The sequence below is a fragment of the Balaenoptera borealis genome (assembly GCF_965194805.1).
Source record: "Balaenoptera borealis genome assembly, chromosome: 1".
NCBI lineage: Eukaryota > Metazoa > Chordata > Mammalia > Artiodactyla > Balaenopteridae > Balaenoptera > Balaenoptera borealis.
Window position 1 is genome coordinate 23,860,513 of NC_138860.1, and position 24,934 is coordinate 23,885,446.

General features: G+C 52.4%; 2 long non-coding RNA genes across 3 annotated transcripts; one reads left to right on the forward strand and one right to left on the reverse strand.

The window, feature by feature from the left end:
• Nucleotides 1-579: 579 nt before the first annotated feature.
• On the reverse strand, nucleotides 580-5,959 carry LOC309606901. Its single transcript, XR_014232108.1, has 2 exons — nucleotides 5,678-5,959; nucleotides 580-4,700 (listed from the first exon to the last, which is right to left on the reverse strand). It is a non-coding gene; the product is annotated as an uncharacterized lncRNA (long non-coding RNA).
• Nucleotides 5,960-6,363: 404 nt separating this feature from the next.
• On the forward strand, nucleotides 6,364-13,112 carry LOC309606909. 2 transcript variants are annotated; one of them, XR_014232115.1, is made up of 3 exons: nucleotides 6,383-6,505; nucleotides 6,690-10,312; nucleotides 10,759-13,112. It is a non-coding gene; the product is annotated as an uncharacterized lncRNA (long non-coding RNA). The 2 variants fall into 2 exon arrangements; XR_014232114.1 differs by having other exon boundaries at nucleotides 6,364-6,505; nucleotides 6,690-13,112.
• Nucleotides 13,113-24,934: the final 11,822 nt, after the last annotated feature.

Genomic DNA, 24,934 nt, shown 5'->3' on the forward strand with positions numbered 1-24,934 from the left:
CCATGGCATGTGGGATCTTAGTTCCCTGACCAGGGATCGAACCCGCGTCCCCTGCATTGGAAGGTGGATTCTTTACCACTGGACCACCAGGGAAGTCCCTATGCCTCACTTTTTATAAGTATTTGACTTATTTACTTGTCAGGTAGATGATACATTCACATAGTTCAAAATTCAAAAGGCACAAAAAAGGTATTCGGGGGACAAACTCCCCCCATTCCCAGGCCCCAGCAACCCTGCTCCTGTCTGTAAAGGCAGACTCAGCTCTGTGTTCCAGCTGAAAGGTTTCAGCTCCGAGCTACACGACAAACATTTCCCTTCCAGTGGGTATATGGGTCCACCTGTCAGGAGCACCTCCAGTCCCAGCCCTGGAGGCAGGACTGTCTTGACTGTAGCAGGACTTGATGCCTTGTCCATCAAGAACCCAGTGCATGTTTGTGGAAGGGATGGGCAGACAGGGGATCAACATTATTTAATATTCAGCTACCACATATTAGGGGCCTGCTGCATAGCATTAACATGTCTTATTTCTAATCCTTTCAAAACTCTGAGGTACATTTATGATCTTTATTTTACAGATAAGGGAACTGAGGCTCAGAACATTCAAGCACGCTCAGCTTATAAGTGGCTTTATTGGTTTTATACTGCTGGATAATAAATTACCCTAAAGCTCAGTGGCTTTGAAACAATGCACATTTATTATCACTCACATTTTATGTGGCTCAGGAATTCAGGATTAGCTTCATTCTGGCTCAGGATCTCTCATGAAATTAGAGTCAAGATGTCAGCCAGGGCTGCAGTCATCTGAAGGCTTGAGTGGGGCTGGTGGGTTTGCTTCCAAGCTGCTGACTCATGTGGCTGGCAAGTTAGTGCTGCTGCTGGTGGGAGGCCTCAGCTACCCGCACACGGGCCTCTCCAAAGCTGCTTCAGTGGCCTCACAACGTGCTGGCTGGCCTCCCCTAGAGCCAGTGATCTGGGGGCGGGGGGGTGTCACAGGGAAGCTGCAATGCCCTTTATGACCTCGTCTGGGAAGTCACATGTCACTTCCACCACATCCAATTCATTATAAGCAAGTTATTGGGTCAAGTCCAGCTCACACTCAAGGGGAGGGGTTTTGCTCCATCTTTGGAAGGGAGCTATGCCAAAGCACTTGTGAACACATTTTAAAACCATCACAGGGCTGATCCAGAATTGTAACTGTAGTCCCCAAAGCCCATTTTTTTCTCTCAACCCCTGGAGGTCCGTGAAGCTAAACTCTCAGAATGGGAAGCTCTCAGAATGTAAAGTCTTTGCCCTCAGGACGCCCCCATCTGGATGTGTTGTGAGGACAAGACCCCACAAGGCAACATGAGCTCTAGCTTGATGGGTGTGGATGGCAATTACAGCCAAGGCCAGTGGAGAGCAGGGCCAGAGTGGATCTGAGGGCCTGGGAGAGGCTGGGAGAAACCAGCAACAGGAGGCTGGGCCTTGATAAGTTGGCTTGGAGGGAGCACAGGGGAGAATGAACCGGGAGGGACCGAGGCGGGATAGAGGCCTGGGGGCTAGTGGAGAGGGCCCCTGAGAGGGGGGAGAGCCCTCAGCAGGTGCGAGGGAGTGGAAAGCTGGGACACTGTTCACTGCCAACCCAGGGCTGGGGATGTCCCTCTTGTTGGAACATCATGACCTGCAGCTGCCTGGGCCCCACCATCAAGCTCCTCCTGACTCTCAAGGCACTAGTGTGCTGCTTGAGGCCCGTCTTGGGCCCAGACAGGATGGTGTCCCCGCTCCCCATTTCCTCTGGGTCCCATGGCTCTGGCTGCCCCAGTGAGGAGAGGTGCTGGTGGCCTTACGCACATCTCATCTCCCTGGAAGCATAGACACCCTCCCTTTCTTGGGCCTGGCAGGGCATCGACTCATCCTTCCGGTGTGTCCCAAAGCCCTCTCCCCTTCTGCTCCAGCTGGTCAGGGACCCCAAGCATTGGGAAATCTCTCCACACCAGGTCCACCTGACCCCCTCCACCATGTAGCTCCTGAGGACAGAACCCCGTCCCTGGGGGGAGGGCTCCTCTCTTGCCCTTTGGGTGGGGGGCAAATGCCAGCAGTATTCCAGATGACTTTTAGTGTTTGCAGAACTAGGTCAGAAGTGGGTGGGAGGAGGGAGTTCTCCCTCATCATATGGTCATTTCAGCAGGGGAATGTCGCTTCTTGGAGGAGTAGCATCAACTGTCTGCTAGAAGGTTCATTAAAGAAGCCCCTGACAATAACAGAGAGGAGGTGAAGAATAATGATGACGAATGTGGGTGAGCTGAACCATGTGTCTTCTCGACGGTGCCAGCCCCACGCAAGTCTCCTCGCCTCTGGCGGCCTCTGTCTAGGCTCATCAAGGTGATTAGAATTGCTGTGGGGGACAGGAGGCCTGTGGTGTCTGTCTCCCCTCTGACCTTGGGCTGCTGCCCAGTGCATGGAGGAAGGGAGAAGAAGAGAGGGAGGAAAGGGAGTGGCAGGGGAGGGGAGACATCAGCTTTTTCTTAAAGCCCAGGAACCCTGGCTGCTGGGTGGGCTACTTTGGTGGGGAGGAGGCCGGGAGGAGGATGGGTAGCCCTTCCCACTGTGATAGGGAATTTTCCTGCGTGGGGGAGGGGTGTATTTCTAAGGAAGGAGATGAAGGGTCCAGATGAATTCTCCTGACTGATGGTTGACTATAGGGAGGTATGAGGAGCAGACCCTCATGGGATGGGGTAAGGCCCTGAAAGGAGGACACACAGCCACCAGAGGCAGAGCCGGGATATGGGGGGGCCTCCTGACTTGGGGGAGCTGGAGGACCCCTTTCTTTCGTCGTGGGATATCTGCCCCTGTCCTGGTCAGGAGTCCTCGGTGGTCCTTGGCATTCAGTCAATCAATTACCAATCATGCGGGCAGCACATGCTTGCATGTCTCCAGACAATAGGGAAGAGACTGATGAGGAGGCTTGGTGGGCTGGAGGAGCCCTGGAGGGTGAGGGAAGATGGAGGGAGACCAAGGGCCTTCGGGGAGGAGGGTCTGAGCTAATCTCCACCCCCAGAGCCTCAGGCTGTCTTTCTACTGTGGCCAGAGAAAGTTCTACAGGGACCTCTCACAGCTTTATGGCCAAGACTCATAGTGGAGGTATCCGACCAAGGTGCCCTTGGTCTCACTTTTCAGTTGAAGAAACTGAGTCTCAGAGAGGTTGAGTGACTTGCCCCAGGTCACACAGCTGGTAAGTGGTGAAGTCAGAGTTCTTCGCCTCAGTATCAGGAAGTAAGAAGCACTCTTCATGAATCCTATAAAAATATGTTTTAGGGGGACTTCCCTAGTGGTTCGGTGGTAAAAAATCTGCTTTCCAACGTGGGGTATGCGTGTTCGATCCCTGGTCGGGGAGCTAAGATCGCACGTGCTGCGGGGCAACTAAGCCCACGCACCACAACTACTGAGCTCACGTGCCTCAACTAGAGAGCCTGCATGACACAAACTACAGAGCCCACGCGCCCTGGAGCCCAGGCGCCACAACTAGAGAAAAGAAAACCCGCATACCACAGCTAGAGAGAAGCCTGAGCACCGCAACAAAGGGACCGTGCGCTGTAACAAAAAGGTCCCGCACGCCTCAGCAAAGATCCTGTGTGCTGCAGCTAAGACCCGACGAAGCCAAAAAAATAAGGAAAATAAATAAATAATACATATTTTAAGAAATATGTTTGGACTTCCCTGGTGGCGCAGTGGTTAAGAATCCACCTGCCAAGGCAGGGGACACGGGTTCGAGCCCTGGTCCAGGAAGATCCCACATGCCACAGAGCAACTAAGCCCGTGCGCCACAACTATTGAGCCTGCGCTCTAGAGCCCGCGAACCACAACTACTGAAGCCCACGCGCCTAGAGCCCGTGATCCACAAAAAGAGAAGCCACTGCAGTAAGTCCATGCACCGCAACGAAGAGCAGCCCCTGCTCGCCGCAACTAGAGAAAGCCCACGCACAGCAACAAAGTCCCAACACAGCCAAAAGTAAATAAATAAATTTATTTAAAAAAAAGAAATATATTTTAGGTCTCCACCCCCACCTCTACTGGAGAGCCTGATTCAAAATAGGTGTCAACAATAAAGATGTTAAAAATAATAATAATTAAAAAAAAAAGGTGTCAGGAACTGTGTGCAGAACAAATAAGTGAAGAATAAATAGAAAACAATGACTGAAATCTGCTTCCTGAGGTGCCTTCTGCACATGCTGCCCAAGGGATGGAGCCCATCGCTGCTGAATAGGCTCTAAGCCTGCCCCAGTTGCGGAGGAGGGGAGGGGGGCCGCTGTGGTCAGGGAGGCCCAGCGCTGCTGAGGTGGTAGGTGGTTTCCCTAAATGGGAAACCCTGACATTCATTGGCTCTGCCTCTGCTCAGCCAAGGGAGGTGAGCGCCTGTGTGTTCGCCTGGCTCTTTGGATTCGATGAAAAATTCACAAAGGTCAGAGGATTTAAAAGCAGCGAGTGAGCAGTGCTATCTGCTACTCGTCGGTCTCTGCCCAGCACCAAATGGCCCAGGGAAGAAGAAGGCTTGTGTCACCTCCTTGCTCAATGGTGGGTGGCTGGGTCTTTCCTTGCAGCAGGGTGGCCTGGGGCTGGTGGACCAAGAGATGGTCCACACTTCACACGAAGTCCTGGAGCCCGAGATGCCTTCTCCTCCATCCACCAGCATCCAGAGTGATGCCCCACTGAGTTCAGGAATTCTGTGGGTGGGAGTAGGGAATGGGTGGCTGTCCCCAAGCCAGAGTCCCCAAGAGGAGCACCCAGCCAGGGTGGGAGGCCCTGGTCAGCACACAGGGGTTGACCGGCCAGTGAAGCTGCTCCCTGTGTGGTCTCTAGGTCTCTTCCAGCAGAGACACATGCAGCAGCCAGATAATCTGTCCTGGGGGGGAGGGGCGAGGAGGTGGGGTCAGGAGGGGAAACTGAGGCAGGAAGGGGCCCTGCTTTAGTATCCCCAGGCCAGGTGAGGCAGAATCCCGGCTACAGAGTGAGTGGGAAAGAACTGACCCTAAGCGGCAGGTCAGGGCACCTATAAGTTGAGCCCTGAGTCAGCTCCCCCATCACATGCCCGCCCTTGGCCCTGTAACTGTTATTACCAGGGAAGTATTTATTTTACAAAAGGATTGATTTTCAAGTCCCCTGGACCGTTATAGATATTCTATTTACAAGGAACACTTTCCTACAACTTACTCATTGAGAGAAATCCCACTGCAAGTGATTTTGTAAGGGCAGGGATCCCTTTGTTAAGCTGATGCCAGATTTCCCTGTACGGAGTGTGCTCAAAGGAAGGGCTGCTCGGGACTGCCCAGGCTGGTAGCGAGTAGCGACAACATCGCAGCGCCGGGGGGTAGGTGCACCGGGAAATGAGAGGACCTGGCTCCCACTCTTACCCACTTTCGATTTTAAATACAATAACGAGGCAGTTTGTACCACTTCGTCCGTGCCGCTCTGGGAAAGCCCACCCGCCGGGCCCCTCCCGGGTGGCCTCGGGGTGCCTCGCAACCGCGCCCCGCACGCGCAGGGGCAGTGCTCATTCTCCGTCCACAGGCGGAAAACCGAGTCCCCAGGAGGGCCAACACCTGCCCCGAGGTCACAGGGCGACCCAGCTTGGTTCTCTGGTGGCCTCAGGAGGTTCGGGCCGGGACAGGGTCTGCACGATTATCCCCCAAGGCGCACACACCCACTCCAGGCCCTTCCCCGCCAGACCAGGCCGGTTGCCCTCCTCCAGCACGTCCCCGCTGCCCTGCGCAGGAGCGGGGTGGCCCTCCCGCCGCGGACCTCGGAGTTCCCCGGCCAGAGCCTGGGTCGCGCGCTCGGCCGGGTCTCGGCGGCCGGGGCGCGGGAGGACCAGGGGACGACGCCGCGCGCCCTCTGGTGGCCGCCGCGGGCGGAAGCGGGAGCGCTGGTCCCCCGCGCCGCCGCCGCCGGGCGGGGGCGACAGCGGCCGAGGACCCCCCCGCATGAAGCGGCGTCCGGGCCTCGCGCCCGCTTCCCCTTTTCCACAAAAAGGAAGCACGTTTGGGGTAAAACCGAACTTCTGTAAAATCAATGAAATCGACAGGGACACCCGGGCTATAAAACGAGAGAGGCGCCCTGGCGCTCGGGACCCGTAGGGAGAAGCCAGCGGAAGCCGCGCCGAGCGGAAATGGTGGCTATTGTCGCGGCGGCGCGCGGTTCCGCTCCGGCCACCCGCTGAGGGGCGCGCCCGCGGTGCCCCCGGGCGGGGCGGGGGTCGAGAAGGACTCTCCCCGACCCCACCCCCATCCCGGCCTGGGCCCAGCCGGCTAGGCTGGCCCGTCGCGTCAGCCGCCCTTTGTCCGCCGCCGAGCCCCGCCCCTCCGCCCCTGCGACTCCGCCCGCCCGGTGCCCGCCGCCCCGCCCGCCTCGGCCCTCGCGGGTGAGAAAAGCAGGGGAATGTGATCGCCCGTCTCGGCCGCCGAGAAAACCTTCTCTAGGAGGGGAGGTGACTGGTTGCTCGTCACACGGCACGGCCAGGACCCGAACCCAAGTCTGCGGGGCCAGCGTGAGCCTCCCACAGACGTGGGAGCCGCACCTCTCCCGCCCCCGCGCCCTGTCCCTGGGGGGTCCAGGCCCGGAGGCGGGGAAGGGCCGTCCCAGTCGCTGTGCGGGAGGCAGTTTGCTGGCTAAATCCCCAGCACCCTCTGGTTTTTAAAAATCGCCTTTATTTGCAGAGCCCAGCCAGAGGCGCCGCTTCCTGGACTGTGAAATCAGAACAGGGAGAAGATGATTTGCTGCTGCTGCTGCTTCTGGGGGTTTGGTCCCAGCTCCTCGGTGCTGCCTTGAGAAGACAAGCACTTACTTGAGGGGCGGCTGCAGCCCAGGCAGGGGAGGGGAGGATTCAGCGAGTGCAGCGCTCGGGGCTTGCCTTGCAGTCCGGGGACAGGAGCTGGATAGACAGGGCTGTCCCGGGGAGCTGCGGAAGGTGGTGCGGAAGTCGGGCGCTGCTGGAAGATTCAGAGCGGGGGGAGATGGGGGACGAGTAGGCACGCGCCAGAACCTGGCACAGGGTAGGGGCTCAATAAATAAATGTCTAAGTGTCTGCTGCAGGATGGAGGTGGGACTTGAGCTGCGTGAACTCCGGCTGAGCAGAGAGGACTGGAAAGATCTGAGGGGACGGTTTTGAGCCTGGCAGCCCAGGGGCTTTGCCGGGCAGTGAGGAGCCAGCCGCCTGGAGGAGAGAGGCTCCAGGCTGTGTCTGGGTTGGAGAAGGTTGGCCGGGCGGGGATGAGTTTGAGGAGGGTCTGAGGGCTGGCAGAGGGTCTCAGAGGGTGATGAGGGCACCTGGGAAGTGGCCCCTCTGAGTGCTGGAGCTTACTGCTTGTAAAAGTGACAGTTGACTTGGCAATACCCACAGAAGACACGTCACCGGCAAATGTTTGCCCAATCCGGCTGCTCGTCTCTCCAGCTCCTCCCTGAGGGGTGCTCAGTGGTGGTGGCCATGGTCGGCCTTTCCAGGTGAGGCCCTGCCAAGCCAGGAAAGGCCCAAGTGAGAGCTCACCAAGCCCTTCATGTCCCCATATATACCTTGAAAACCCAGCAAAGTCATCTGCTGTGGTTGTAGAAACTGCCTTTAGAATGGCACATTTGCTGACTCTAAACATCTGGGTCCTGATGCAACTTCTTGCTGCACCAGCTGCATGGACCACAGGTTAGCACATTTATCAGGGTCCCTCACACAGGTCCCTGTGACACTTGAAAGGGACACCCAAAAGGAGTTACTGGGAGGGAACTAGGAGCTCAGCTCGAGGAGCTGCCTGGGAGTCAGGGGACCGGGGCTCAGAAAACAAAGAGGGACCAACGGAGCCTAGTCAGCCGACGCCACCGCTGGGCTGCAGCGCTGCTGGACTCAGCCCCTGCTGCCATTACTCAGCTGTAGGCTCTGCTCCTGGCGGAGCTCCCTCTGCCCAAGCCTGGGCTGTGCTCTGCACCCCAGGAGAGGGGGAGGTGAGCGCTGGAGCCCTTCAGCCGCTAAGTGGGAGGAAAGGCCCTGCGCAATGCGGATTGCCCCCACTGGGAAGGCGGTGTGGAAGCTGACAGCCCACCAAGTGTTCGCTGCTGAGAGCTGTGAAGGGTCTTCAACAGGAGCAGCCGGACCACATAAGCTTCTGAAGTTGCCCCCTGGCTGGGGATGATGTCGTGGCGAGGGACTGGGCAGCCACAGCCAGAGCGCTGTTCCAGTTGCCAGGTGTGAGGCTGAGAAGGACGTCCTGATGGGAGGGGGGCAGAGCCACTGGGGAGCCTGGTGGCCCAGGGAGGTGGAGGCTGGGAGTTGGATCAGAAGGTCACGGCTGTTCCTTTTGCGAGAGCAGCAGGGACTCAGATACTGGCAACAGAAGGTTTTTGTTTGTTTCTTTATTTACCTCTTAAAAACTGAAAAAGATGTACAGTAAAGGTGTGTAAAACGAAAGGCCTCCTTCACACTTCCCCATCCCCCCTTCACCAGGCCGTGTGTCCTGACCAGTCCTCCTATACATTTTCAAACTGATGTGTAAACCGTAGGTCAGGTTTGGGTTGGTCTCTTTTAGTAACTGGCATTGTGCTGTATATGTTGATCTGTGATGTGCTTGTTGAAGATGTTTCCAGTCCTGCATACTCCTTTTAGCCACTACATAACATTCCATAGAATCAGTGTTCACCATCTTTTTTTTTTTTCTATTATAACCAGATGATTTTATTGAAAGTTACGGAAAACATAGCCAGTGAGTTGAAAGTGCCTTGCTTAAGATGCCACTGAGAGTCACCGGAAGATCCAGACCCATGCCCCAGTCCTCACACTACCTTGATGCTTTTTATAATTCTACCCCCTTAACAGCCATCCTAGGACGACATGCTCTGAAAGGAGTGACTTTCCCCCTTCCCTGTTTGGGTCATTTATTTCTTGCAGTTCTGTCCCACCTTTGAAAATGCTTTTCTGTTTTGTTTTGTTTTGTTTTTGGCTGCGCCATGCAGCTTATGGGATTTTAGTTCCCCAACCAGGGATCGAACCCGGGCCCTCAGCAGTGAGAGCGAAGAGTCCTAACCACTGGACTGCCAGGGAATTCCCCCACCTTTGAAAATGCTTCAATCCCTCTCAGGTTGAATCCCCATAAAATCCCCATGAGTTGGGAGGATGAAATATCAGTATTTTTGTTTTAAAATTAAAACAAGGTCTTGATCGGGAGTTCCCTGGTGGTCTAGTGGTTAGGATTCAGTGCTTTCACTGCCATGGCCTGGGTTCCATCCCTGGTCAGGGAACTGAGGTCCCAGAAGCCACGTGGTGGGGTTAAAACCCAAACCAAAAACCAAAGCAAAAACAAACAAGGTCTTGATCAAAGGGGTTCATTGGTTTTTCCAAAAGCATTTGGGAACGCCCTCCAGCACCTGCTGGACCACCCGCCAGCTGGCAGCACACTTCTCCAATCCTGAGTCTACCTGCACTGATGTCTTCGAAAGGTGGTTACCTTTTCTTCTAAATATTAAAAACAATTGGATGGGAAGCTAGAAAGGGAAAAGGAGATGAAAGTGGGAAGTTATGATGGAGAGAGCTATGAGCATTCTCATTCGGTTTTTCTATCACTCCCTAAGAAGGAAATTAAAAATCTGTGAACTTCCCATTACTGCAGCTGCAACAATAAATTCCTGATGGCTGCTGGATGAAAGGCGCACCTGATTGGTTTCTCATTTCACCATTTCCCATTGCAGGCATAGTCTCTTACTTGTGCTAATCTCATTCAAAATATTTTCCCTTCCTATTTTTACTTGTTTTGTTTTTGGTTTTTTTTTTTTTTTTTTGGCTGCACCACGTGGCTTATGGGATCTTAGTTCCCCAACCAGGGATTGATCCCTGGCCCACGGCAGTGAAAGTGCCGAGTCCTAACCACTGGACTGCTGGTGAATTCCCTCCCCTTTCTATTTTGAAAAGAAAGTCAGTTTTCTTCCTATTTTACTTTTCTCTCCGTGAGGCAATTTCTGGAACAGGAGAAGGTGAGCCCTGATTGACAGGATGCCACTTTCTTGCCAGCTGCTAACCTTTCCCTCTGCCCCTCATATTTCTTTTTCCTACAGTGTTCACCGTCTCGACGGACATTTGGGTTGTTTCATTCTGCTCTAATTATGCACACTTTTGTGCACACGTTTGAGTGCAGGGCTGGGATTAGAAGGGGAGAGTCTCCGTGTGAATCCCTGCCCATCTCAGGGGAAAAAGTGTTGACTTGGCATCCAGCAGGCACCCCACTGCACGCTAAGCCACGTGGGAGAGCGGCTGACCTGTGGATTTGGGACTCAAAAAAAAGTCCAGAGGCACCCGTGTGGCCAGGTAGGTCGCTGGTTTTGCTTTTGGGCTACAGAAAGGTCTGTGGGCCAGGAGGGCCCAGACATGTCCACTAGATGGCGCCAAAACCAGTAAGACGAGGCCTGGGCTTCGGAAGCCCCAATCGCTGCAGGGGAAGTGGTTCCAGCGTCTGACCCCTTCGCCCCTAGAAGACAGGTGAAGATTCTCCTAAGGCACCAGCTGCCTCACTTAAACACCTTGGAGGTTGCGTGGTGGGGAGGGGGCAGCCGTGAATGGTTGCACAGGTTAAGCCCTGCCCGGGGGCTCTGGCCAACACAGGGGCTGAAATTCAGGCTGTGGGACTGGCTGTGACAGCCCAGGGGAGGGGCTGCTTTCTTCTCATTCCTACAAGTTCAGAAAGCGCTTGCAGTGGCCGGGGGCGGGGCGGGGCGGGAGTTCCAGTAATACAGCCCCGTGTTCCATATTGCTAGTACCTGCAGAGGAACCCAGCTCCTGGAAAAAATATGGGATCGGATGGCACAAGGATTCTCTCTGCTGGCCACTGAAGGTTCGAGATGGCTGTAGACAGTCCTGCCCCACGAAGGAGCTCACCGTCAAGTAGGAAATAGACAGTGGACAAATTGCAATTTGTTATGGCACTGCTCTAATGGTCCATTTGGAATCAAATAGGATGATGTGAGGGAAGGTGCTTTGAAACACCTAAAGCCCTCATCCGCGTGGATAATTTGCCATTTGTCCAGAAAAGCTTCAAAGCAGCAGCAGCAGCAGCAATAGCAGAATCTCTCTCCCTCCTTCCTTCCCTCCCTCTTCTCTCTCCCACCCCCTCACTGTCCCTAAGTTCAGAGCCCACCCTGCTGCTCAGCCCCCCTAGCAGTGTCCAGGCTGCTCCACTCCCAGCATCTGAAGCTGCCCCAGGCTCCCAGGACTGGAGCTCAGGCCTGACTCTTTAAATAGTAAATGAATTTGCAGAGAAACATTAGCCTCCAGCCCCAGTTCCTAGCATACTGTAGGTGCTCGATGGACTTTGTAGAGTCGGAAGAAGGAAGCAGGGAGGAAGAATGGGCTCTGGCTGATCAGAGTTCCCTTCCTTTAACTTTCTGTGCTGGGGCAGGAGACAAGGTGTGGCCGAGTGGGTTTCCTGACTGTGGATGAGCATCTCCCACCACACGGGGGTGACGTCACACCCTCCGCGGAGCACGGGGTCTGTTTCCTCCCCTGGAATCTGGGGAGCCTGTGACTGCTTCGGAAGTGATGTTCTCTGATGACAGACTTCCCATTTGGTTTTTTTTGTTTTTTAAAAATTTTTACTATTTATTTATTGGTTGAGTTGGGTCTCTGTTGCTGCGCGCGGGCTTTCTGTAGTTGCGGAGAGCGGGGACTACTCTTCATTGTGGTGCGCGGGCTTCTCATTGCGGTGGCTTCTCTTGCCGTGGGGCACGGGCTCTAGGTGCGTGGGCTTCAGTAGTTGTGGCTCGCGGGCTCTAGAGCGCAGGCTCAGTAGTTGTGGCACACGGGCTTAGTTGTTCCGCGGCATGTGGGATCTTCCCGGACCAGGGCTTCAACCCATGTCTTCTGCATTGGCAGGCGGATTCTTAACCACTGCGCCACCAGGGAAGCCCAACAGACTTCCCATTTGTGTTCTCTCTTTTGGGACATGCCCCGTGGGATCCCTGATCGGCAGGTAAAAGGCCATCTACCCTGAAGCCACCAGGCTGGAGGGACCACGTGTAGCCAGAGATGCCGAGGGCCTCACTATTCCAGTCTCAGCACAGGAGCCAGAACTTTTTACTTTTTTTTTTTTTCTTTTCCTTCTATGGCTGCGCCGTGCAGCATGTGGGATCTTAGTTCCCCGACCAGGGATCAAGCCTGTGCCCCCTGCAGTGGAAGCATGGAGTCTTAACCACTGGACCACCAGGGAAGTCCCAGGAGCCAGACCTTCTGATGATGCAGCAAACCCCAGACGCTGAGCTGCCCAGCTAACACAGAGTGGAGCAGAGATGGGCTGGCCCTGCCCAAGTTGCAGATTCATTAACAAAATAATATTGTTTTGGGTCACTCTATTCTGGGGGCGGTGTTGTTTCACAGCAACAGAAAATGAAACCCAAGACCTAAAGCTGGGGTGACCAACCATCCCGGTTTGCCAGGAACTGAGAGGTTTCTGGGACTCAAGACATTCAGTGCTGACACTGGGAGGGTCCCAGGCACACGGATAAAGCAGTGGTTCTCAAACTTTCATGTGCATCAGAAACACCTAGGGATTTATTAAAACACAGATGGCTGGGCCCTACCCCTAGAATTTAGTGGGTCTAGAGTTGGGTCCAATAATTTGCATTTCTAACAAGTTCCCTGTTGCTGGTTGGAGCCCAAACTTCCAGAAGGACTGGCCTGAATGCAAGGCTGAGTTCAGGACCTGCAAATCCCAGTTTACTGCATGTCCCACTACTTCATCCTCTGTGCGATCCAGCAGTGTGGCAGGAAACGGAGGAGGCCAAGGTCCTCTGGGTGTCAACCAGGAGAAACCCACATCTTCCTGGCAGGGTGGCTGGGTGCTATGGAAACAATGCTAAGCCCAGAAGTGCCCAGGCTCCTTGGCAGCTGCTTCCCAGAGGGAGCCTCAGCCCCTGGGGAGGAGCGAAGTGAACAAACAAACAGCAGAGATCAGCCCTCAGCCAGGGAGGGTGCCTGCAGGTCCCCACCCCTCAGGAAGCAACCCAGAGCAACCTGAGGACAAGTCTCTGCAAAGGAAACCCCCCATCTCCCAGGGCCTTGAGTTTTGTAGCTAGAGGGGACCTTTGCCATCATTGGGCCAACCTCCTCTTTTTTTTTTTTTTAAGTTTTTCAAACTTTTTTTTTTTAACTTTTTGGGTTTATTTATTTGTTTATTTATTTATTTATTTATGGCTGTGTTGGGTCTTCGTTTCTGCGCGAGGGCTTTCTCTAGTTGCGGCAAGCGGGGGCCACTCTTCATCACGGTGCGCGGGCCTCTCACTATTGTGGCCTCTCTTGTTGCGGAGCACGGGCTCCAGACACGCAGGCTCAGTAGTTGTGGCTCACGGGCCTAGTTGCTCTGCGGCATGTGGGATCTTCCCAGACTAGGGCTAGAACCTGTGTCCCCTTGCACTGTCAGGGAGACTCTCAACCATTGCGCCACCAGGGAAGCCCCAACATCCTCTTTTAACTGGGCGGGGTGGGGGGAGCAGGGCAGCAGGCTGTGTGTTGACGTGACTTGCCAAGACCACCCGTCGAGAGCGAGGTGCAGTCAGAAGCTTGTCCCCTCCCAGCCACCTTCCTGGGTCGTGCTCCCTCCTACCTCAGACTCTGGCCCCAGCTCGGCCTGGATGCCCACAGCCCCTCACCCCACTTGGTCCTACGCTGTGAACCCACATCCCCCTCATGCGCCCTCCTCCACATCTTGAGCGTCTCAGTCCACTTCAGCACCAGCCACCAGGAGCTGCAGGCCCGGGCAGAGGAAAGCTAGAAAGCGGCTGCTGCCTTCCTGCAGGGCCCCAAGCTTCAGTGTGAAGACTGCAGATTCCTGGACCCACCCCCGAGAGTCTGTGATGGGGCCCAGGCACCGACAGTTTCGACAAGAGCCCTACGTGATTTGGATGCAGGTCGCGTTGGCCAGACTCTGAGAAGCAACCCCCTAGCATTGTCTTCCACAGAAGGCCACCGACAAAGAGGTGATGAGGTGACAGAAACCTGACTCAAATACACTTGGGAGGAAGCCGGAATTTATTATTGGTTCTAAAACCCAGACAATAGACAAAGCAGAGCAAGGATGTCATTTGGCCTCATGGACAGTGGGAGCTGAGGCCTGGGATGAATTCTCTTGATTCTCATGGCTAATTTTTCCATCCAGCTGGACATAATTACCCACAGGTCACATCTTCCACCAGGGGATCAACTCACTCTCCCAAATTAAGAAACTCTGGGGGAGGGCTGATTGGGTCAGGTGCTTCTCCCTGGACCAGCGAGTAGGATCCTACACAGGCCCCAGTTGCCCAGCCTGGTCAGTACTGCTCAGGGTCTGAGAGGGGGAAATGTGGTAAAGAAGGGAGGTCTTGGTTCCAGTCTGTGGAGGCTTCTCCCAACCACTGAGACTCTGGGCAGGAGACCTGCAAATCTGGTATATGAGTCAGGCTGCCTGGTGTGGCAACCAGCCTCCAAGACGGTCCCATGATTCTTGTCTCCTGGTATTCATGTACCTATGTACCCCTCCTATTTTGAACAGGGCTGCCCTGTGTGATAAATAGGATATTGCAGAAGTGATGGAGTGTCTTCCAAGGTCATGCTTTAAGAAGTATTGCAGCTTCTTCCTTGCTCACTCTTGGGTCACTGGCTCCGGGGGAGCCAGATGCCATACTGTGAGGCATTCAATCAGCCCTTTGGGCCAGGGCTGGGATGAGGGTGAGTGAGGCACTTGCCTCAGGCTCAGAATTTAAGGGGTTGCCAATAAAGTCAGTTATCAAGATAGACATTTTAAAGTAACATTTTAAAAATGAAAATTCATGCAAAAAAACCCATGATGAACAAAATATCAAATTTTTAAATAAAGACAGGCTCAGTACGGTCTGAACTGTGCTGGAGCCTGAAGCAAAAGGGAAAATCAGTAACACTGGTCCTGATAGCAATACTAGAGCCCGCCAGGAGTGTGGGAGGTCTCGGTCCCGGGGCTGAGGATCTAGTGACATCCACTCAGTCTCCCAACAAGTGACTGGATAAGAAGAACGCACATGTGTCATCTTCTGGCTCCAGGAAGAAGGCAAATCTAGCAGGGCCTTTCCCTCTGTGTCTGGACTAGGGTGACTAAGCTAAGGTCCACTTAGCCCAGCAGAACAGTAGCTGGCCACTTCCAGGGCTGCAGCCTGATAATGACGATGAATCATAATAACCACATTTGTGGATTACTTATCACGTGCCAGGCCCTTTGCCAAGCACTTTTTGGGTATTAACTTCACTCCTCAGTGGGGACCTGAGGTAGGTTCTAATCACCATTTTACAAATGAGGGAACAGAAGTACAGAGACTTAAGTAACTTGCCCAAGTTTCCACACAGCGAGTGGTCGGAGTTGGGGTTTGACCTCAGGCAGTGTCTGACTCTGGAAACCACAGTCTTAATTACATTCAGCTGAATTTGAATCTCAGCTCTGCCAAGTATTTGCTGCCTATACTGGGAAAGTTACTTCACCTCTTTAGGCTCAGTGTTCACCCCTGTAAAATGGGGATAGTAGATGAGTGCGTGCTTAAAGCACTTAGCACCATAGTTGGTACGAAGCAAATGAACACTCAGCATTAGCCATTATTCTTCTGTCAGGTGCACTTGAACTTCAGAAGGTAGCTTCCACTCACGGACGGTCTCCCCCTAGTCTTTCCCTCCACTTCCTTTTTTACTGGCTTCTATAACCATCCTCCCTCACTCCGCAGGGACCCCTTGCCTCTCATGGGATTGTACCTACTCCCCACCCACCCCTCCTGCAGTGAAGCTCAGAAAATCCAGGAGGAGCTATGGGGTGCTGGGGAGAGCCTGGGGCGGGTGTGGGGAGAGGAACAGGAGGTGAGCCAGGCAGGGAGAGCGTGGCCCTGGGGCAGGAAGCGCCCGGCTAGGGGAGGCCTCAGGGCCCCAAGCGAGCAAGCTTGCCGAGCTTGATCCTGTTTGCTTCCCTGGCTGCAGCCCCGACTCACAGGGAGACCTACCAGAGTGGACACACCGACTAACCCGCGGGTCTTCTCCCCTCCCCACCGCCAGGAGCCACCAGGGCGATCCCAGAGGCCTCGTACGTGGGAATGGAGATCCAGGAGCACAGGGCAGGCTGGGCCGCCGCATGGAAACCTGGCTTGAGGGGATGGAGGAACCACCTCTGCCCTTCGTCCGCCAACGCCGCCCCCTGCCCAAATTCATGCTCATAAAGCAGCTTGTGGGCACAGGCTGGGGACCAGTGACTGCGTGTGCACTGGAGTGCTGGGGGCAGTGAGGTCTGCCAGGTGGCTCCTGCTGGGCGCGACTCTCCTTCAGCCATGCCACCCAGTGTCACCCAACAAACCCATCACGACGTCCCAAGTCTGTCAAGTCTCCTGAAAAGACTTGCTCTCTTCTCTTATTGCCATCCTGCCTTCTGCCCTCCTGGGAAGGGATGACCTTTATCCCGTGATGGATCCCCGAGGCTGTGCTGGAACCGTGAGACACACAGATGAAAGGCGCTCTAGGATTCTCGGTTCCAGTCTGCAGAGGAGGGGGGGTAAGAGCTGATTTGGTCCCAGTGCCTGGGCTATGGTAGGAGGCTATGCAAGGACAGGGGCAGCAGAGGGGGTTCCAGAGTCCTGAAGGTCACCGGGAGTTGGCCAGGGGTAGTAGAAGTGTCCCCAGAGGAAAGGCCCTGCAGGGTAACTGGGATGAATTCTGGGGGTGTGTCCTGGAGGCAAGTTGGGAGAAGTGGGGAGGTGGAGCCGATGATGCTGAGCTTTGTAATTAGCCGGCTTTCAGAGTTTGGCTTTTGTCTAGAATCCTCTGGGGATCCAAAAGGTTTTAAGCTGAGGGACATGATTAGATCTGCCTTTTGGAAAGCTCTCTGGCTGCGTTGCAGAGAATGGATGGGTGGATGGGGAGGCCGGGAGAAGGGCGGAGGGAGAACAGGGGCCGGCCCTGGGAGGAGAGCGTTGGAGTGGGAACCAACAGGACTTGGGGGCTGATGAGGGGAGACTCTAAAGAGGACACAGTTTGCTGACATGGGGAATTGAGGAGGAGGGCAGATTTGGGGAAGGTTTCCGACACATCCACAGTAGAATCCAGAAGGTACGTGGATAGCATCGTGTAACTGCGGCGTCTCCCTTTACCACCTTGAGCAGGAGTAGCAGGCCCATTGTTTCTAAGTGTGTCACTCAACCCTCCTCCCCCAATACCTTACCTTCCTTCTCCCATGTGACTAAGACCGCAAACCTACTCAGTTTAAAGGGTGGGGCTTCCCTGGTGGCACAGTGGTTAAGAATCCGCCTGCCAATGCAGGGGACACGGGTTGGAGCCCTGGGCCAGGAAGATCCCACATGCCGCGAAGCAAGTAAGCCCGTGCGCCATAACTACTGAGCCTGTGCTCTAGAGCACACGAGCCACAACTGCTGAGCCCACGTGCCACAACTACTGAGCCTGCATGCCACAACTGCTGAGCCTGCATGCCACAACTGCTGAGCCTGCGCTCTAGAGCCCGCGAGCCACAACTACTGAGCCCACATGCCACAACTACTGAAGTCCATGTGCCTAGAGCCCGTGCTCCGCAACAAGAGAAGCCACCGCAGTGAGAAGCCCGCGCACCGCAACAAAGAGTGGCCCCCGCCCGCGGCAGCTAGAGAAAGCCCGCGCGCAGCAACACAGCCATAAATAAATTAATTAGTTTTCCAAAGGGGTGGGTACTGTGGCCTGCAGCTGTGAATCCCGTAGGACTTGCTAACACTGCTCAGGGCCCCAGCACATCCGGTGGGGTGGCCCTCGCTATGAATCATGGCCCCGCAGTCCTCTGCAAACTGCCACTCAGAACAGGTCCTGTCACCTGCCAGCTCTGACTCCAAAATCTATCCTGAACTCAACCCTCCCATCTCCACCGCACCACTGCAGTTCAAGCCACCAGCGCCTCACCTGGACCACTGCCTCCTAACTGGTCGGCCAGCCTCTGCTCTGCCTTCCCCACTCTCAATATGGCAACCAGAGAAATCTTTTCAAAATACAAACCAGATCATGTCACACCTTGGTTTAACACCCCTCTATCTGCATGGGCTAACTTAGCACTCAGGCCTCAGACAAAATATCCCCTCAGAGAAGCCTTCTTGACCCCCCCGCCCCAAGCTAGATTAGTGGCCCCAGCCTCAGTATCCCATCACCTTCTACTTTCTTTGTCGCTCTTTCATTATCTGACATTATCTTGTTTCCTTGCTTCCTTGGTCTGTCTCTGCCCCACAGGATGTCAGCTGTCTGACAGCAGGGCCCTTACTGGGCTCAATGGCCCAGTATCACCGGCGTCTGGCGCCGGGAGAATAGGTGCTCGAGGAGCATCTGTTCGATGAACTGTTAATGCTATAGGGCCCCTGGTGCAAACTGCCTCTGAGCCCTGGCATTTGGGCAGCCTGGTGACCTCCCTTGACCTGAAGACAGAACCTAGTGACAAGGGTCAGGTAGAGGAGGAGTGAGACTGACAGTCTGCTCTCCATGCCAGTCTCCTCCTGCACGGCCCTCCCCGCCGGTCCCCCAGCACGTCTCTCCTCTCCCAGTGCCCAAGTCTGCTCCACGTCCTGCTCTGTGGAGAGGACACTCCTCTTAGGGAACCCCTACTCCTACTCCACCTTGGCAGTGAAGCCACGAGCTGGTGGGAGCTAGAGGAGGGGGACAGGCCATCCAGAGCAGAGCGGCGGCGCTAGCTTGGGTCAGTCACTGGAGAACAGGGTGAGAGCTGAGAGCACAGCCATGAGTCCACATCTCGCACACAGGCTTCCAGTGTCCTTGTGCCACCACGGCCTCTCCACGGGGTCCAAAGACCGAATCAGGAGCCTCCCTCCGATTCTCTAAACTGCTAACATGGTTTACTACACACAGGCCCTCATTAAACCTAAGAAAGCCCTGCAGGAGGAGCTCCTGTTTTTTGGGCGCCTCCCCTGGTGTGTGGGGAAAGAGGGCTGCGGCCAGAATCCTGGGAACATTGGCCTTCAGGAGACAGATGGGAGGAAGCGGAGGCTAAGGCGAGGGTGAAAGTGCCCAGAGGCTCAGAAGGAAGTCCAGAGAGGACGCTGGAGGCCAGCGGAGCAAAGCATTTCAAGAAGGAAGTAGTAAACAGGGTCAGTGTTGCCAAGCAGTCCGGGTTGCAGAGGTGTCAGAGGTTAACCACTGAGATTGTTGGTGATTCTGGTGAGGGCAGAAGCTAGCCAGGCGTTGTAGACGCAAGGAGCCTGGAACTTCTTCCTGAGTAGCTTGTGCCTGTGATGGAAGGGAGATTGGGCAAAAGCTCATAGGGCTCAGGGGACATGAGCCTTTTTCCTTTTGAGATGGGATGTGAGCATGCGTACATGGGAAGAGAAAGGCGGCCAGGCCAGGAAGGGAACCTAAATGATGCAGGGAGGCCCCGGGGGACGGGATAGAACGGGATTGGTGGGAAGCAAGGCAGCAACGTGAGGTGACGCAGAGCGGAGATGAAGGGCCTTCTCACTTGTTGGCGGGAAGCGAGCTCACTTGCTGGAGTTGGGAGTCGAGGGGCAGCAGCAGGGCCGTAATTGTTGCTGTAGGGGAGCGAGGGTGGGTTGTGCAAAGAAGTGGAGGGCCCTGAGGCCACGTGACCTGGACCAACACCCTCGAGAGGGAGCAGGAGACTTTCTCTCCAGAAGCACTTGTCAGCCCAAGTGTACAAACAGATTCGAGGGTTTTGTTTTCCTCCTCCTCCAAACCCTCATTTTACAGAGGCAACAGTCTTGTCATTACTTTGGTTAGCAGTATGGCTCCACGAGAGCAGGCTTTAACAATAAAACCCGCTGGATAGAAGAAAATTCTTCCATAAAAGCCACCAAAAAAACTATCCAAAAAAAAGGGGCGGGGGGAGTGTCATGGGTCTACATTTACAGGTGAAAAGAAATAGTACAGTCCCACTGAAGCATATATACCAAGGCCTCTCACAAAATGACTGGAGAAACCAAGAGTATTAAAAAACAGTTTCCAAGTAAGATGACTGGGTAGCTCCAAACCTAGTTTTGGTTCTGCTGCAAATGATTATATGCTTTCATGTAGGTGCGCCGTTTCCTTTTTTTTTCTTTTTTTAAACTTACTGTTAAAAGGGAGTGGAACTAGAGAGCTGCAGACTCCCTGGGCTCTGAGGCTTTGAGCCTGAGAAATTTCCGTGAGTCAGCAACCCTCGGGACAGCCGCGGGGATGCAGTCTGGCGGCTCTGACCCCAGTCATGCTGCCCTGACCTGGCAGCAGGCCTCCACCAGCAGTGGCCACTCCCCCTCTGGGGACTGTTGTAAGTCTGGAACTTGGCTTTAGCCACTCATTCTTCCTTTAAATTTGTCTCCAGAATTTGGGGCTCTTTCTGGCCAGGATGGAGATCTTCGTAGTAGGGATACCAGGAGGAAATATGTCTGCTCCCACCCAGCATGAAAAAATTGCCCAGGAGGGAAGAAATTCTGTCACAAAACATCTCAGAGATCAGTTCATCTGGTCCAAACCTCCCATTTCACAGATAAGAAATACAAGTCAGCCCAGAAAAGCTGCGTCTTTGTTAATCTCACAGTTGGTGGCAGCACGTGTGTGCCCTACACAATGGGGGCAGGGTAGGCGGGTAGGGCTGTCTTGGAAAGACAGGGAAACTGAGAAAAGAGAGAGGCAGCCTGTTTAGATACTGGCAGTTAGTACGCGAAGCCAGAAAGCATTACAGAGATTCTGTGGTACACCCATTTTTGGGCCAGAAGAAACAAAAATCTTCACTTTAATTTTCTGTGATCCCCATGGATTGCCTGTCTGTATGTGTACTCAGTGCTTTGTTGTGTAATATAAAGACATCCCCAAGATGCTACACAGGTATACAATCCCTTAGGCAGAAATAGTATTCACAGGATATTAATAAATGGAACATAAAGACAGTGTTTGCCACAGATGCCACAGAAGTTTTAATTCTTTAAGGGATTTAATTATATTAAAGAGCTAAATGAATCTGTTCCAGGAAAGATTCTGTTCCCCTTTCACAGCCAGTTCACGGCAAAAGGTTTCTGGGGACAGGCAGCTGTCCCCAGAGACAATTAATTGAGGCTCCAGGCTATTGCTGGTTGCCTTATTTGGAAAAGGCTGAACTCTGAGGAGTTCCTGACAATCACTGTGGGGGGACGAAGCAGGCAGAAACCTCTCAGTCTCCTCACAGATCGCTGAGAAAAGGGCCTTTAAAAAAAAAAAAAAAAAGGCAGACAGAAGACTCCAGAAGAGTAGCCAAATAAAGGTCTTTGAGACCACAGAGGAGAGGCTTACTGCATGCCCAGCTCAAAGTATAATCACCAGCTGGCTGTGACAAATCTGTCCTCATCAGACCTTGGACTCTGAAGCTAGTTCTCAATATAATCCTGAAGCCCAGTGGATGGATGTGGAGAGTGTTATCTGTTCTCTATCCCCTCTGCACTTACTGTTTAAAAGGTTCAGCAATCTTGCTTATGCCACAGGTAAGAAAGCAAAAGCCTTCAAAAAATCAGTATGTCCAACCCAAACAATCAGAGAAAATATCTGCAAACCATTTATCTGTTAAAGGATTGATACCCAGAATATATAAAGAACGTCTACAACTCAACAACAAAAAACCAAACCACCCAGTTAAAAAATGGGCAAAGGACTTGAATAGACATTTCTCCAAAGAAGGCATACAAGTAGCTAACAGGCATGTGAGAAGATGCTCAAGGTCACTAATCATTAGGGAAAAACAAATCAAAACCACAGTGAGATACCACTTCACACCAATTGGGATGGCTGTTTCATAAATATATAAAACAGGCATTGGAGAGAAACTGGAACTCTTGTGCATTGCATTCTGGTGGGAGAGTAAAATGGTGGCACTGTAGAAAACAGTACAGATGGTCCTCAAAAAATGAAAAATAGATCCAGCTATTCCACTTCTGGGTATATACCCCAAAGATTTGCAAAGTAGGGTCTTGAAGAGATATTTGCACACCCATGTTCATAGCATTGTTCACAACAGCCAAGATGTGGAAACACAAATGTCCATCAATGGATGAATGGATATACAAAATGTGGTATACACAGATATACAACGGAGTAAGATTCAGCTTTAAAAAGGAATGAAATTCTGACATATGCTACAACATGGGTAAACCTTGAAGACATTATGCTAACTGAAATAAACCAGAAACAAAGAGAACAAATATTGCATGATTCCAATTACATGAAGTATACAGAGGAGCCAAATTCATAGAGATAGGAAAGTAGAATAGTGATTACCAGGGGCTGGGGCAGAGGGTAAGGGGGAGTTACTGTTTAATGGGGACAGAGTTTCAATTTGGGATAATGAAAAATTTCTAGAGATATTGGTGATGTTTGCACAACACACGAATATACTTAATGCCACTGAAATGTATACTTAAAAATGGTTAATATGGTAAATATGTTATATATATTTTACTACAATAAAAATAAATAAAAAATCAATCTGTCACCAGATTGGTACAACTGTCATGTCTCAATACCAGTATCAAATAATCTTGTTCTAAGGTTGGAGAGAAAAAATGTGAAATCTTTTCAGGATAGAATAACTTATTCTAAAAGACTCCTGGGGACTTCCCTGGTGGTGCAGTGGTTAAGACTCCGTGCTCCCAATGCAGGGGGCCCAAGTTTGATCCCTGGTCAGCGAACTAGATCCCACATGCGTGCCGCAACTAAGAGTTCACATGCCACAACTAAGGAGCCCACCTGCTGCAACTAAGGAGCCCGCCTGCCGCAACAAAGACCCAGTGCAACCAAATAAATAAATATTAAAAAAAAAAAGACTCCTGGATGCAAGATCAATATGCAAAACAAGTAGCAACAAATCACGAAAAAAGGTATTTTAAAAATATATTTTCTAGGTTCACCATTCTTAAGATGTAGAAATACATTAACAATGGAAGAAAAACCGAATAACATTCAAAAATCATAACTTTCCTTGGGCCCATCTCAGAGCTATTACAAAGGAACCAAATAAACTGAATTCTAAAGGGTAATAAACCCATCCAAGCAGAGAAAGGGATGCACTGAGCATGTCATATTATGCTGATCATGGAAGAAAAAGGTGGGTGCCATTGGAGATAAGGAAGAAGAAATGAACTAAAATTTTAACAAGTTTTTAAAGGCCAAGTGTGGGCTAGTGTGTCAATTTTGACAGCAGAGAGGACCAGAAAAGGAGAACTCACACTCACTTGCAAGCTCTTTTCTGGGTTGGGCCTCCAATGGTACAGACCAGGAAGATGGAGAGAGCCACCCTTGGCGGCACATGCATGCAGGAGTGATAGTCTGCTCTGGGGGAACAGATGTGAAAACCCACCTCCTTCCCAGGAATCCTTCTCTCCTCCACAGCCCAGGCAAAAATCTATTCTAAAGCCACTAGGGAGGACATGAAGTATGCTGCTACAATGTTTTTATACTGTACATGAAGTGGTATAATATATTTGAAGGTAGACTGTGACACATTAAAGACATATATTATGAACTCTAGCACAAACACTAAGTAAACCAAAAAAATTAAAAACAAAAGAATAAGTCAATAGGAGAATTCCAAAAGAAGGCAGTAAAAGAAGGGAAAAATCATCCAAAGAACAGATGCAACAAAGAGAAAACAGCAAGAGTATAGATTTAAATGCATATCTACCAACAATTACATTAAATGTAAATTGTCTAAACACTCCCATTAAGAGCAAATGATTTTTTAAAAAAAAATCCGACTAGGGATGAACCAAGATGGCGGAGTAGAAGGACGTGCTCTCACTCCCTCTTGCGAGAACACCAGAATCACAACTAGCTGCTGGACAATCATCGACAGGAAGACACTGGAACTCACCAAAAAAGATACCCCACATCGAAAGACAAAGGAGAAGCCACAATGAGACGGTAGGAGGGGCGCAATCAGAGTAAAATCAAATCCCATAACTGGTGGGTGGGTGACTCACAGACTGGCGAACACTTATACCACAGAAGTCCACCCACTGGAGTGAAGGTTCTGAGCCCCACGTCAGGCTTCCGAACCTGGGGGTCTGGCAACGGGAGGAGGAATTCATAGAGAATCAGACTTTGAAGCTTAGTGGGAATTGATTGCAGGACTTCGACAGGACTGGGGGAAACAGAGACCACACTCTTGGAGGGCGCACACAAAATAGTGTGTGCATCAGGACCCAGGGGAAGGAGCAGTGACCCCGGGGAAGACTGAACCAGACCTACCTGCTAGTGTTGGAAGGTCTCCTGCAGAGGCGGGGGGTGGCTCTGTTTCACCATGGGGACAAGGACATTGGCAGCAGAAGTTCTGGGAAGTACTCCTTGGTGTGAGCCCTCCCAGAGTCTGTCATTAGCCCCACCAAAGAGCCCAGGTAGGCTCCAGTGTTGGGTTGCCTCAGGCAAAACAACCAACAGGGAGGGAACCCAGCCCCACCCATCAACAGTCAAGTGGATTAAAGTTTTACTGAGCTCTGACCACCACAGCAACAGTCAGCTCTACCTACCACCAGAGCCTCCCAGGAAGCCTCTTAGATAGCCTCAACCACCAGAGGGCAGACAGCAGAAGCAAGAAAAACTATAATCCTGCAGCCGGTGGAACAAAAACCACATTCACAGAAAGATAGACAAGATGAAAAGGCAGAGGGCTATATACCAGATGAAGGAACAAGACAAAACCCCAGAAAAACAACTAAATGAAGTGGAGATAGGCAACCTTCCAGAAAAAGAATTAAGAATAATGATAGTGAAGACGATCCAGGACCTCGGAATAAGAATGGAGGCAAAGATCGAGAAGATGCAAGAAATGTTTAACAAAGACCTAGAAGAATTACAGAACAAACAAACAGAGATGAACAATACAATAACTGAAACGAAAACTACACTAGAAGGAATCAATAGCAGAATACCTGAGGCAGAAGAACGGATAAGTGACCTGGAAGA